Raw genomic sequence first — 13074 nt, 5'->3', positions numbered from 1 at the left:
TATGTAAAAAAAAACTTGCCTCACGCATCTCGTTTAAACTTTCTCCTTCTCATCTTAACCCTATGCGCTCTCGTATTTGAAACTTACACACTGGAAAAGAGACTCCGACTATCCACATTATCTGTCCCTCTCCGAATATTATATTCCTGTACCTGGTCGCATGTCAGCCTCTGATACTCTCACAAAATAATCCAACTTTGCTAATTTTCTCTTACACCTAACACACCCTTAAAACCATAACACAGATAATGTGCTGATAAAACCTTTTCCACCCTCTCCAAAGCCTCAGTACCTTAACTTTCTTCTTGAATTTGACATCATCTCACACTTGTACAGGTTAACCTCAATTTTCCATTTCTTTACACATCTTTCCAACTGATCTGTAACCTCCTGCAACCTTGGATCACCTTGCTCATTAACCCCCAACTCCACCAATTTTCGTGTCACCTGCAATAATTATCTTTGCCATTTTCTTTCGTTTCAGTTGTGTAAGAATCTGTAACCAAATGGCATAAAATCTCAGCAAGGGCTCACCATTTAAGATGGAGATGTGGAGCAATGTATTCAATCAGAGGGTAGTGACTCGGTGGGAATTCCTGACTGCAGGGGGCTGTCGAGGCTGGGTCATTAAGAATATTTACAGAGAGTACTGTCTGTGAATAATCCTGAGGCCAGACGGTTGTCAATACTGTGTGTGAGTAATCCTGTGACCTGAGGATGGTCAATACTGTGTATGAATTATCCTGCGGCCTGTAAATCTTCAAGACAGTGTGTGAATAATCCTGAGGCCTGAAAATGGTCAATACTGTGTGTGAATAATCCTGTTACGTGAGGATGGCCAGTACTGTGTGGAAATAATCTTGTTGCGTGAGGATGGTCAATATACTGTGTGAATAACCCTTGGCCTGCGGATGGTCAATTTTGTGTGTGAACAATCCTGTGGTCTGAGCATGGTCAAAACTGTGTGTGATTAATCCTGTTGACTGAGTTTCAATGCAGTGTGAGAATAATTCTTTGGACATTGAATGGTCAATACCATGCGTAAATAATCCTCTGGCCGGTGTATCGTCATTACTGTGTGAGAATAACCCTTGACCTGAAGGTGGTCACCACTGTGTGTGAATAATCCTGTGTCCTGTGAATCGTCAGTAGTATGTGTGAATAATCCTCTGGCCTGTTAATAGTCAGTACTGTAAATGAACAATCCTGAGGCCTGAGGATAGTCAGAACAGTGTGTTCAACAACCCAGTGGCCGTAGGATGGTCAATACTGTGTGTGAATAATCATGTAGCTTAAGGATTCTCAATACAGTGTGTGAATAAACCTTTGGACAGTGAATTGTCATTTCGATGTGTGATTAATCCTGTTGCCTGAGGTTGTTCAATATTGTATGTGAATAATACTGTTTCCTGAGGATGGCCAATACTGTGTGAATAATCCTGTTCCCTGAGGATGTTTAGTACTGTGTGTGACTAATCCTGTGGCCTGAGGATATTCAATAATGTGTGCGAATAATCTGTGGCCTTGAGGTTGTTCAATACAGTGTGCACTATTCCTGTTGCCTGAGGATGGTCAATACTGTGTGAGAATAATCCTTTGGACAGTGAATGGTCAATACCACGTGTGAGTTATCCTGTGGCCTGTGAATATTCAATACTGTGTGTTAATAGTCCTCTGGCCTGAGGATGGTCAATACATTGTGTGAATAATCCTGTCACCTGTAAACTGACAAGGCAGTGGGTTCATAAATCCTGTGGCCTTAGGCTGGTCAATACAGTGTGTGGATATTGCTGAGGCCTGAGGATGAAGAATAGTGTGTGTGAATAATCTTCTGGCAGGAGGATGGAGAATACTTGTGTGAAGAATACTGTGGATTGTGGATTGTTAACACTGTGTGTAAATAATCCTGGAAACTATGAAAGCTCAATACTGTATGCGAATGCTCCTCTGGCCTGAGGATGGTCAATACTGTGTGTCAATAATCCTGGGGCCTGAAGTTATTCAGTACTGTGTGTGAATAATCCTGTGGGCTGTGGATGGTCAATACGGATTGTTAGTAATAGTTGGCCTGTGAATGCTCAATACTACGTGGGAATAATGCTGCGCACTGTGAATGCTCAATACTGTGTGTGAATGATCCTGTGGCCTGAAGATGTAAAATACTGTGTGTGAATTATCCTGTAGCTGGTGAATCGTCAATACTACGTGTGAATAATACTTTCACGAAGGAAGGTCAATACTGTGCTTGAAAAATAATGTGGTCTGTGGATGGTCAATGTTGTGCGTTAATAATCCTGTGACCTGTAATGGTCAATACTGTCTGTTAATAATCTGTGGCCTGTGCATGTTCATTTCTGTTTGTTAATCATACTGTGGCCTTAGGATAGTCAATGCTCTGTGTGAATAATCCTGTGCACTGTGAATCGTCAACACGGTGTGTGAATAAGGCTGTGGCCTGAGGATGGTCAATATTGTGTAGGAATAATCATCTGGTCTGCGTATAGTGAGTAATGTGTGTGAATAATCCTGTGGCATGAGACTGGTCAATACTGTGTCCGAGTAACACTGTGGCCTGAGCCTTGTCTCTACTGTGTGTGAATAATCCTGCGGCCTGAAGACTGTCAATACTATGTGTGAATACTCCTGTGGCCCGAGAACGGTTAATACTGTGTGTGCATAATCCTGTGGCCTAAGAACAGTCAATCCTGTGTTTCAATAATCCTGTGGCCTGAGGACGGGTCAAAAATGAGTGCGAATAATCCTGTGGGCTGAAAAAGTTTAATACAGTGTGTGAATAATCCTCTGGCCTGAGGGTGGTCAGTACTGTTTGTGAAAAATCCTATGGCCTGAGGATGGTTAATATTGTGTGTGAATAATCCTATGGAAACTGAAGTGGTGATTTTGGATGAGTCACTAATTAATTTTCTCCCTCCAATGTCCCTCCCTATCTCTGCATCACCTCCAGCCGCAGCAATCCATAGTGGCTTTATAACACCGTTCAAGCCCTGGTCACTCTTCCTAACACTCTCACCACCTCCAGCACCTTCACACCTCCCTGTTTCTGTCGTGTCATTCAACCCTGGCAATGATTCCCCTTCCAACTGCCCTCCTCCTGCCAGCAGACCCTTTGCAGTCAATTTAACACTTACACGTAAAACACGCTCACTTCAGGACTTTAAGTACTTTTTGGTGATCCTGTCAGCCTGATAATCTGATATGACCCATTTTCTCTTGAGTGAGGGACAGGTGAGAATTTCTTGCTGAGGTTTTGTCTGTTTCAATGGAATGTCCTTTTGTAAAGTGTTTTACATAGTTCCAACAAATGTTTTGCACTGTTCATTTACAGACACAAATTTCAGTCTGTTTAGCCTGGTTACCTTGGTCAATTCTCCTCTCAAACTCATGCAACTGACTATTTTTGTTTTTCATTGTAACTTGCCAATTCTGTGATTCACTTCAAAACTTTATATTTCTTTAAATTGCACTTTATCACAATTTCCAGGAGGATCTCCCTAGTTGACATTATCCATTCACTAAGTTTCATTACACAACGGTCGCTCTGAGACAGTTATGTCCCTAACCAGTTGCACAATGTATTATTCAAAGAAACAATGAAAACAAAATTCTCCGTACCCCCATTCCAATATCACTGTTGTCAGTGTTATTGTCCCAGACTATCCAAATTTTGAAGTTTTCCAAATTTATCACAATACCTTTGTTATAAAATTCCAAATAATTGCTGTCCATTGAGCAATGAAATACTGTTCAGCGGCTAAAACTGTTCTGCTGCTTGTGTCCTTGGCAAGTAGTAGCCAGAATTTACATTCAGACTGACTCTACTTCATGATCTGAGGCCAAATGCTTTCTCTGTAATGGCTTTGTTATCCATTATTGTTGGTGTTGTCGATTTTGCCAGAGTTTCCGCAAGGTTGTGAACCATTGAATATTTATGACCACCTTTTATTCGCCCTGTAACCACATCTCCCTGGTTTCTAAATTTATTTCATCTCTGTGTCACAAATCCATCTACATTATTACAGAGACTCTGTCCATTCCGAAACAAAGACATAATTCACTCTTTCCCACAACCGTATTCGCTGATGTACAGTTTTAGTTCAAATCTGTTCTTTCCTGTTCCTTTCTGAATGTTTTCAGCCACATCCTCATGCTGCTCCGATGCCTAACCTTCTTTCTTTGCATTTGGAAAGCTCATTTCACGTGAACCCTGTCCTTCCATCCTCTCTGTCATTTTAAAGTCCCGTCCATATACCTATCAACATGATTGGCGAGGACAGTGGTCCCAGCACAGTTCCAGTGGGAACTTCTGAGTGGATTATGTTATAAATCAGGTCTGACGTTTAGGTGTCTCTGGCTGACCAGCCTTTCTTACCCAGCCCTAACTGTCCTTGACCTGAGTAACCTGCTCGGCCATTTCAGAGTGTCATTGAGAGGCAAAAACTTTGTTGTGGGTATGTTGTGCAGACCACGTGAGGATGGGTCGATGTCCTTCTCTAAAGGAAAAATGTTTGGGGTTTTTGTACATCAGCAATGGTCTCATACTTACCTGTGGATGGTTATTTGCTATTTTTAAAATTATTGATTTCAAATTCCACCATTTCAGATGGTGAGATTCAAATCTGTCTCCCCTGAACATTAGCTGATGTTTTGGATACATTCTCTAGCAATAATACCACTGGGCCATCACTTCACCTGCTCACAGGTTTTTATTCCTGACCAGTTATAGCAGTGCTTCATGAAGTTAAACCCGTTCTTCCTGCGCAACTGTTTGATCCTGATACCTTCCTGCACTCTGGTGATATCTCTCAGTATCTCTCCATGGGGTATCCTTCACTGTGTAGGTCTAATTGCTGCATCTGTCAGTGTCTCTCACTCTTGCAGCGACTCCAGGTCCTGAACCAACAGAATTCTCCACTCCAGAGAGATGCAGCAACACAGTCCAGGGATGGAGACTGGGATTTTCTCAGATCTCTGTGGGACTCAGTGTCATTCTCCATGTGTAAACCCTCACTGCATCAGTTTCCCATTCTGTCTATTTCTCTGTCTCCTGTAGGTACTCTTGAAGTTCCGGACTCAATAGACTTCCCAACCGCTGGGTGTCTCGTCCGTCACCATATTAAAGATAGTTGGTCAGCCAGAGAGGCAAAGGGAAGGGAGATCTGAAGCCTTCAATAAATCCTGCAGTGAGGTAAGATCACACACAGTACACACAGCAGAGAGCAATGAGAGGGTTCCAACCATCCACTAACAAGACATAACAGAGATACAGTGCTGGAGGGGGAGCATAGTACAGACACACCCTATGCTCAATCACCGCCCCAACTGTCCGTTCTGTTGTACTAAGGCTCACTACTCTGCAACACTGCATCGAGATCATGTCTTGGTGACCAGTGTCTTCAATAATTTCTAAATCCTGTAATAGTTACTATCTCTGTAAGCTCCACAAATTTGAAACGTACTGCAGTCCAGCCTACCATCACTATCGCTGTAACTTGCTCCAGTATCTACAACATGCCTTATCTCAGTAGTTTCCTCCTTTTTAACTGGATACAGAGTCATACAGCACAGAAATAGAACCTTCGTTCAAACTCATCAATGCTGACCTTGATTCTTAAACCAAACGTGTCGCATTTGCATGAGTTTGACCCTTATCTCTTCACACCTTCTCCACTCATGTACGTCCCCAAATGTATTTCCCATGTTGTAATTGTACATGTTTTTCCCAGTTCCTCTGGCAGTCCGCTCTCTCTATGCACCATGCCCTGTGGATAATGTTGCCCCTCTGCTCCCTCTTTAAATCCTTAATCTCTCACCTCACCTTTGTACCCTCTGGTTTTGGACTCACCTACCCTTAGCTTTTCACCTTACTGAGGCCCTGCATGGTTTTATAAACCTTTATAAGGTCAATCCGTAGCACCCTCTACCCAAGGCTTATATTTAGGACAATGTTACAAATATCTCCAATTCATATCAAAGCTCTGGAAAATGTGCCAAATGCTGGTTTCACCACCCTGTCCAACTGTGCTGCCACTTTCAAGGAACAACGTACCTGAACCCCTTGGTCTCTCTCTGTTCGACAACACTGCCCAGGGCCAAGCCATTGACTGTGTTAGTCCTCCCTGGTTTGTCTTAACAAAACCCAACGCCATACTTCAACTTCATCTTTATTTCCTTGGTCCACTGGCGCAGTTGTTCAAGAGCCCCTTTGATAAACATATTCAGTGCTTACTACACCATTAATTTGATCACCTCCAATCTTACTAACAATGACTCCTATATTCTCAACCAAATCGTTAATGTAGATGATGAACATCAGTGGACACAGCCTCGGTCCTTATAGCACACCCCTGGCCACAGGTCTCCAGTCTGAATAACAATCCTCTCCCACAATCCTCTGTCTCCTACTGTCGAGTCAATTTTGTATTCAGTTGGCTAGTTCCCCTGATCCCATGTGATCTAACCTTATAAACCAGTATATCGTGCTAAATCCTGTCAAAGGCCCTGCTGACGGCAGTGTAGGCAATGTATAGTCACCACTTCAGCAAAAGCAATAAAGTTAGTGAGACCAGACTTTGTATGCACAAAGCAGTGCTGGCAAGCTTTCATCAATTCTTGCCTTTTCAAATGAATGTGACTCTTGTCTGGCAGAATCACTTCCACAACTTACCCACCACTGACATCGGGTTAATTGGTCTTTAGTTCCCTGAATTTCCATCACAGCCTTTCTCAAATAATGGAAAAAAAAACCTATGTTCTTGTCATAGTTGTACAGTATGGTACCAACCATAATCTCAAACTAAACCCATACCAGCAGCCTGTTGCAGGCCCATGTCCCTCCAAACAATTCCTATTCATGTACTTATCAAAATTTATTTTAAACGTTGTAATTGCCCCCACATCCATCCCTTCCTCAGGAAGTCAACTCCACACTCAAACCACCCTCTGTGTAACAATTTGACCCACATGTCATTTTTTTGAATATCTCTCCCCACTATCCTTAAAAATGTGGCCCCTTCTCTTGATACTCACCCACCCTGGGGAAAAGGCAGCTACAGTCAACTCTATTCACATCTCTCATTATTTTATAAAATCGATGAGGTTACCTCTCAACCTCCAGGGTCCAGTGACAAAAGACTCAGCCTATCCAGCCATTTTTTCCGAACTCAAGCTTTCCATGCACAGCAACATCCTGGTAAATCTCTTCTGAACCCCCTGCAGCTAAATAATATCCTCCCTATTACTGGATGACCAGAACTGGACAGAGTATTGCAGAAGAGGCCTCACAAATGTCTGCACAATCTCAACATGACGTCCCAAATCCTCCACTCAATGGACTGAGCAATAGTCAGGCATGCCAAACATTGTTTTATCCATCCTGTGTTGCAACTTCAAGAATTATGTACCTGAACCCGGAGGTCCCTCTGCTCTAAAACACTACCGAGGCCCGAACATTAATTGTATAAGCTCTACCCTTGATTGTTTTACAAAATGCACGACCTCGCATTTATTCAAATTGTATTCCATCTGCAGGTTTTTTCTGCCCATTCACACATATTATCAAGATCCTTTTGTAATCTTAGAAAGCCTCCTTCACTGTCCATGATGCCACCCTCCATTCTTCCAAGCCATCACACATGGCTATGAGTGATACAACTACCTTTGCTAGGGGCTGCACAATTTCTCCCCTAGCATCGCACACTTTATCAGGTCCAGGGGATTTCTGTACCTTCGTGTTTTAAAACCTCCTGCACCACCTCTTCTATAATATGTACTCTTTTCAAGTCATAGAGATGTACAGCATGGAAATAGACCCTTCGGTCCAACTCATCCATGCTGTCCAGAAGGTCTAAATAAATCTATCCTATTTACCAGCATTTGGCCCATGTACCTCTAAAACTGTATTATTCATATATCCATCCAAATACCTTTTAAATATTGTTATAGCAGCAGTATGTGTTACTTTCTCTCTCTGCTCATTCCATATATACATCACCATGTGCATGAAAATACTGTCCCTTTGGACTATTTTAAACATTTCCTCTTCAAACTTAAACCTATGCTCTCTAGATTTGGACTCCTCAACCCCTGGGAAAAGACCTTGAATATTTCCCAATCCATGCCCCTCATGTTTATATACACCTCAGTCACGCCTCAGTCTCCAGTGCTTCAGGCACAATAGACCCAGCCTATTCAGCAACAAATCTGGAAACATCTTATTAATCTTTTCCGAGCTCTTTCGAGTTTCACAACATCCTTCCAAGAGCAGGGAGACTAGAATTTCACAGAGTACTTCAATTGTGGTGTAACGCAGTAATCTTTAGCTCCCTGAGTTCCTCAGTGTTTGTGCACAGTAAGTCCTGAAATGACAAAATTGTTTCGGATCTTAGCCATATCCAGCAGTTCCGCAGATCGATGGCTTCATTGATAGTTAAGGACCCCCAATTTGTCCTGAGTTACTCGTTTACTCATTTTGTATATATATATTATCTACAACCAGTTTTGGATTGTCCTCATCCTTCTTTGGCAAGGCTATTTTATGTCCTCTTTTTGCAATCCTGATTTCCACTCTACCGCCTCTGAGATCCACAGGGATTCCTATGCTCCAGCGGCAATACCTGACATGTCCCCCCTTTTCCTTGATCAGACCCTCAATAGACAGCCAGTGTTTCCGAATGTTGTCAGCATTGAGCTGCACACAAACAGGAACATGCTGGTGCTGATCGCTCAATTTATCTCACTTTTAAAATATTCTCACTTGCCAGACTTCGCTTTCCCTGCAAATGGACTCCCCTATCAGCTTTTGAAAGTTCCTGGCTAATACGATCAAGATTGTACAATCTCTCTCCCCTCTCTGTCTTATCCCTCTCTCCCCCGCTCTCTCCCCCACTCTCCCCTCTCTCTCCCCCCTCTCGCCCTGCGCTCTCTGGTCCCTCTCACACTCACCTTTCTCACTCTCTCCCAATCGTACACACACTCTCTCTCTCCTCATCTCTCCCCACCATCTCTCCCTACTCCTCTCTCTTGCCCCTCCATCTCTCACGTCTCCCTCTCTCGCCCCTCCATCTCTTGCCCCTTCCTCTCTCGCCCCTTTCTCTCCACTCTCTCTCCTCTCTCTCTAGTCCCTCTCTCTCCACCCTTTCTCTTCCCATCTCTCTCCTCTCTCTATCTCCGACCATCTCTCCCTCCCCCTCTCTCTCACCCTCTTTCTCCCCACTCACGGTCCCTTCCCCTCTCTTTTGCCACTCCCTCTCTCGAACCTCTCTCTCCCACCCTTTCTCTCCCCCTCTCTTTCACCCCTCTCTCCCCACACCTCACTCTCCCACCCTCCCTCTCCCCCTCTCTCTCACTCCACTCTCTCCTCACTCTCTTTCCTCCATCTCTCTCCACCCTCTCTCTTCTCCCTCTCCCTCCCACTCTCTCCACCATCTCTCTCCTCCATCTCCCTCCCACTCTCTCACACTTTCTGTTCCCTCCCTCTCACTCACTGCCCCACACACTCTATGCCTCCCTCTCGAGACAATCTCTCTCACCTTTCTCACTCCCCTTCCTCTCTCCCCCTCTCTCTCACTCTCTCTCTCTTCGCCTCTCTCTCACCCTCTCGCTCTCCCCCCACTCTCACACCCTCTCTCACACTCTTACTCAATCTCTTTCACCCACTCTCTCTCCCAGTCTCTCTCCAAATCTGTCTCCCCCTCTCTCTCCCCCACCCCTTCTATCTCACCACTCTGTCTCTCCCCCTCTCTCCCCTCACTCTCCCTTCTCACCCACTCCCTCTCCCCTCTCTCTACACCTTACTCTACCCTCTCTCACCCTCACTCACTCCCCTCTCTCTCACCCTTCATCTCTCTCCCACTCTCTCTCCCACTCTCTCTCCCACTCTCTCTCCAACTCTCTCCCATTCTCCCCGCTCTCTCTCCCCGCGATCTCTCCGCTCTCTCCCCCACACTCACTCGTTCACTCTCTACCTCCCGCTCTAGCTCGCCCGCTCTCACTCGTCCCTCTCTCTTGCCGCTCTGTCTCGCCCCCCTCTCTCGCCCCGTCTCCCTCGCCCCCACTCTCTTGCCCCCACTCTCACTTTCCCACTCTCTATCTCACCCTCTGTCTCATCCTCCCTCTCTCTGTTTCTGTCTCCCCTCTCTCTCCTCCGCTCTCGCTCACCCTCTCACTCACCCTCCCGCTCACCTGCTCACTCACCCTCTCTCCCACCATCTCTCACCCTCTCGCTCCCATTCTCGCTCCCACTCTCGCTCCCACTCTCTCGTCTACTCTCTCTCACCCCTCTCCCTCCCCATCTCCCTCTCCCCTATCTCTCGAATACCCTCTCCCTCATCCCCCTCTCTCATCCCCTCTCTCTCACCCTCTCTCTCACACCCTCTCTCTCCCCTCATTTTCCCACACTCTCTCCAACTCTCTCTCCCAATCTCTCCCCACTCTCTCTCCTCTCACTCCCCCTCACTCTCTCCCGTCTAGCTCTTTCCCCCTCTCTCACCCTCTCCCCATCCCCTCTCCTCCTCTCCCCCTCTCTCCCTCTCTCCCCCTCTCTCACCCCTCCACCCTCTTTCCCCCTCCCCCCTCTCCCGCTCTCTCCCCGTCTCTCTCCCTCGCCTTCTCTCCCCCTCTCTCCCCCTCTCTATCCCCTCTCTCTCCCCCTCTCTCTCCCTCTCTAGCTCTCCCCTCTCGCCACCCCCTCTCGCTCCCCCCTCGCTCCCCCTCTCTTTCTCCCACTCTCTCCCTATCTCTCACTCCTTCCCGTACCTACCCAACTTTCTTCCCTCTCTCTCCCCCTCTTTCTCTTCCCTCCCCTCTCCCCTCCCTCTTCACCCCTCTCTCTCTTACCCTCTCTCTCCCTCTCCCTTCACTCTCTCACCCACTTCTCAACACCCTCGACACAATATTTCTCTCCCCACTCTCTCGCCTCACTCTGCCCATCCCTCTGTCCCCGCACTTCTGTCCCCGCACTCACTCCATTCTCTTTTCCGCCTCTCTCTCTCCACACTCTATCTCCCCACTCCCTCTCTCCTCTCTCTCCGCATCCATCTCCGCTTTCCATCTCCACTCTACATTTCCCATCTCCCTCTCCCCTCTCCCTCTCCCCTCTCTTAATCTCTGTTCTCTCTCTCCCCTTCTCTCGCTCCCCTCTCTCTCCCTACTCTCTCACCGCTCTCTCACACCAATCACGCTCCCCACTCTCTCACTCTCTCTACTCTCCATCTACCCTTCATCTCACTCTCAGCTCTCTCCCTCTCACTTCGTTCTCCCCCTCTCCCTGCTCTCTTTCCCCACTCTCTCTCCCCACTTTGTCTCCCCTCTCTCTCCCCTCGCCATCTTCCCTGTCCCTCCCCCGAACTCCTTCTCCTCTCTGACTCTCCCTCTCTCTCTCGCCCTCTCTCTCCCCTCTCCCTCACCGTGCTCTCTCCACTCTCTCCCTCTCCACTCTCACTCTCAGTCTCCACTCCCTCTCTCTCCCCTCTCCCTTCCCCATCTCTCTCCGCACCTCTCACAGCCCTCTCTCCGTCCAAGCCCCCTCACTCTCCACACTCTACCTCTGCCCCTCTCTCTTTATCCCACTCTGACTTTCCCTTCTCTCTCCCCGCAACTCTCCTCCCACTCTCAGTCAGGCCCCTATCTCACCCCTGTCTCTGTCCCTCTCTCCCCATCTTTCTCCCCCTCTGTCTCCCACCTCTCTCTCCCCCTCTCTCTCCCCTCTCTCCCCATCTTGCAACTCCTTTCTCCCCTCTCTCCCCACATCTCTCCTCCCACTCTCCTCCATCTCTCTTCCCCTCTCTCTCTCCTGCATCTCTCTCCCCCTCTCATTCCGGACCCTATCTCACCTTCTCTCTCCTCATCTCTTTCCCCATCTCTTTCCCCCCTCTCGCCGCATTCTCTGCCCTCTCTTTCCCACTCTCTCTCCCCCTCTCTCTCCACCCTCTACCTCTCTCTCCCTTCTCTCTCACCCCTCTCAGTTCCCCCTCTCCCCGTCTCTCAACTCCTTTCTCCCCTCTCTCTCCCCCTCTCTCCCCCCTCCCCCTCTCTCTCACACCTCTCTCACACCTCTCTGCTCCCTCTCTCTCTCTCCACCACTCTCTCTCCCCGCTCCCTATCTGCTCTCTCTCCCCTCCATCTCCCCACTCCATCTCCTCACTCCATCTCCCTTCTACATCTCCCCCTCCGCATTCCCTCCCCATCTCGCCTCTCCCTCGCCCCTCTCTTAATCTCCCGACTCTCTCTACCCCATCTACCCCTCTCTCCTCTCCCTCTCCCCGCAACTCTCCTCCCTCTCTTCCCATTTCTCTACCCCTCTCTCTTTCGCCCCTCTCTCGCCCCCCTCTCGTCCCCTCGCTCGGCCGCGCTCTCGCTCCTCTTTAAGCCCCTCACTCCCACTTCTCTCAACTCCTTCCTCCCCACTCACTCCCCCGACTATCCTCCCTCTCTCGCTACCCCATCTCTTTCCCGACTCTCTCACCCTCTCTCTATCCCCCTCTCCCCTCTCGCTACTGGAAACTCTCCTCCCTCTCTCCCACCCCTCTCGGCCCCCTTCTCACCCTTCTCGCTCTCCCCTCTCACAATGCCTACGCGCTCCCCTTTCTCTCCCTCCTTTCTCTCCCCCTTTCACTCTCCTTTTCTCTCCCACTTTCACTCTCCTTTTCTCTCCCCCCTTTCTCTCCCCTTTCTCTCCCCTTCCTCTCCCCCTCTCCCCCTCTCTCTCCCCCTCTTTCTCCGGCCCCTCCCTCGCCCGTCTCTCTGCCCCTCTCTCTCCACATCTCTCTCTCCCTCTCTCTCCCTCTCTCTCTCCCCATCTCTCGACTCCTCTCTCCCCTCTCTCCTACACTCTCTCCCCTCTCTCTATCGCCTTTCTCCCCTCGCTCTACCCTGAGGTCTACTCCATCTATCACACCCCTCTCTCTACCCCCCTGTCCACTTTCGCAATTTCCTTTCGCTCTCTCTTCTCTCCCCTCCCTCTCTATCCGTCTCTCTATATCCCTCTCTCTACGCACCACTCTCCACCCTCTCTCTACATCCGCTCTCACTACCTCACTCTTTCTCTCTCCCTCTCTC

The sequence above is a fragment of the Chiloscyllium punctatum genome, chromosome 18 (assembly GCF_047496795.1).
Source record: "Chiloscyllium punctatum isolate Juve2018m chromosome 18, sChiPun1.3, whole genome shotgun sequence".
NCBI classification, from domain to species: domain Eukaryota; kingdom Metazoa; phylum Chordata; class Chondrichthyes; order Orectolobiformes; family Hemiscylliidae; genus Chiloscyllium; species Chiloscyllium punctatum.
Note: the sequence above shows the minus strand (reverse complement) of the source record.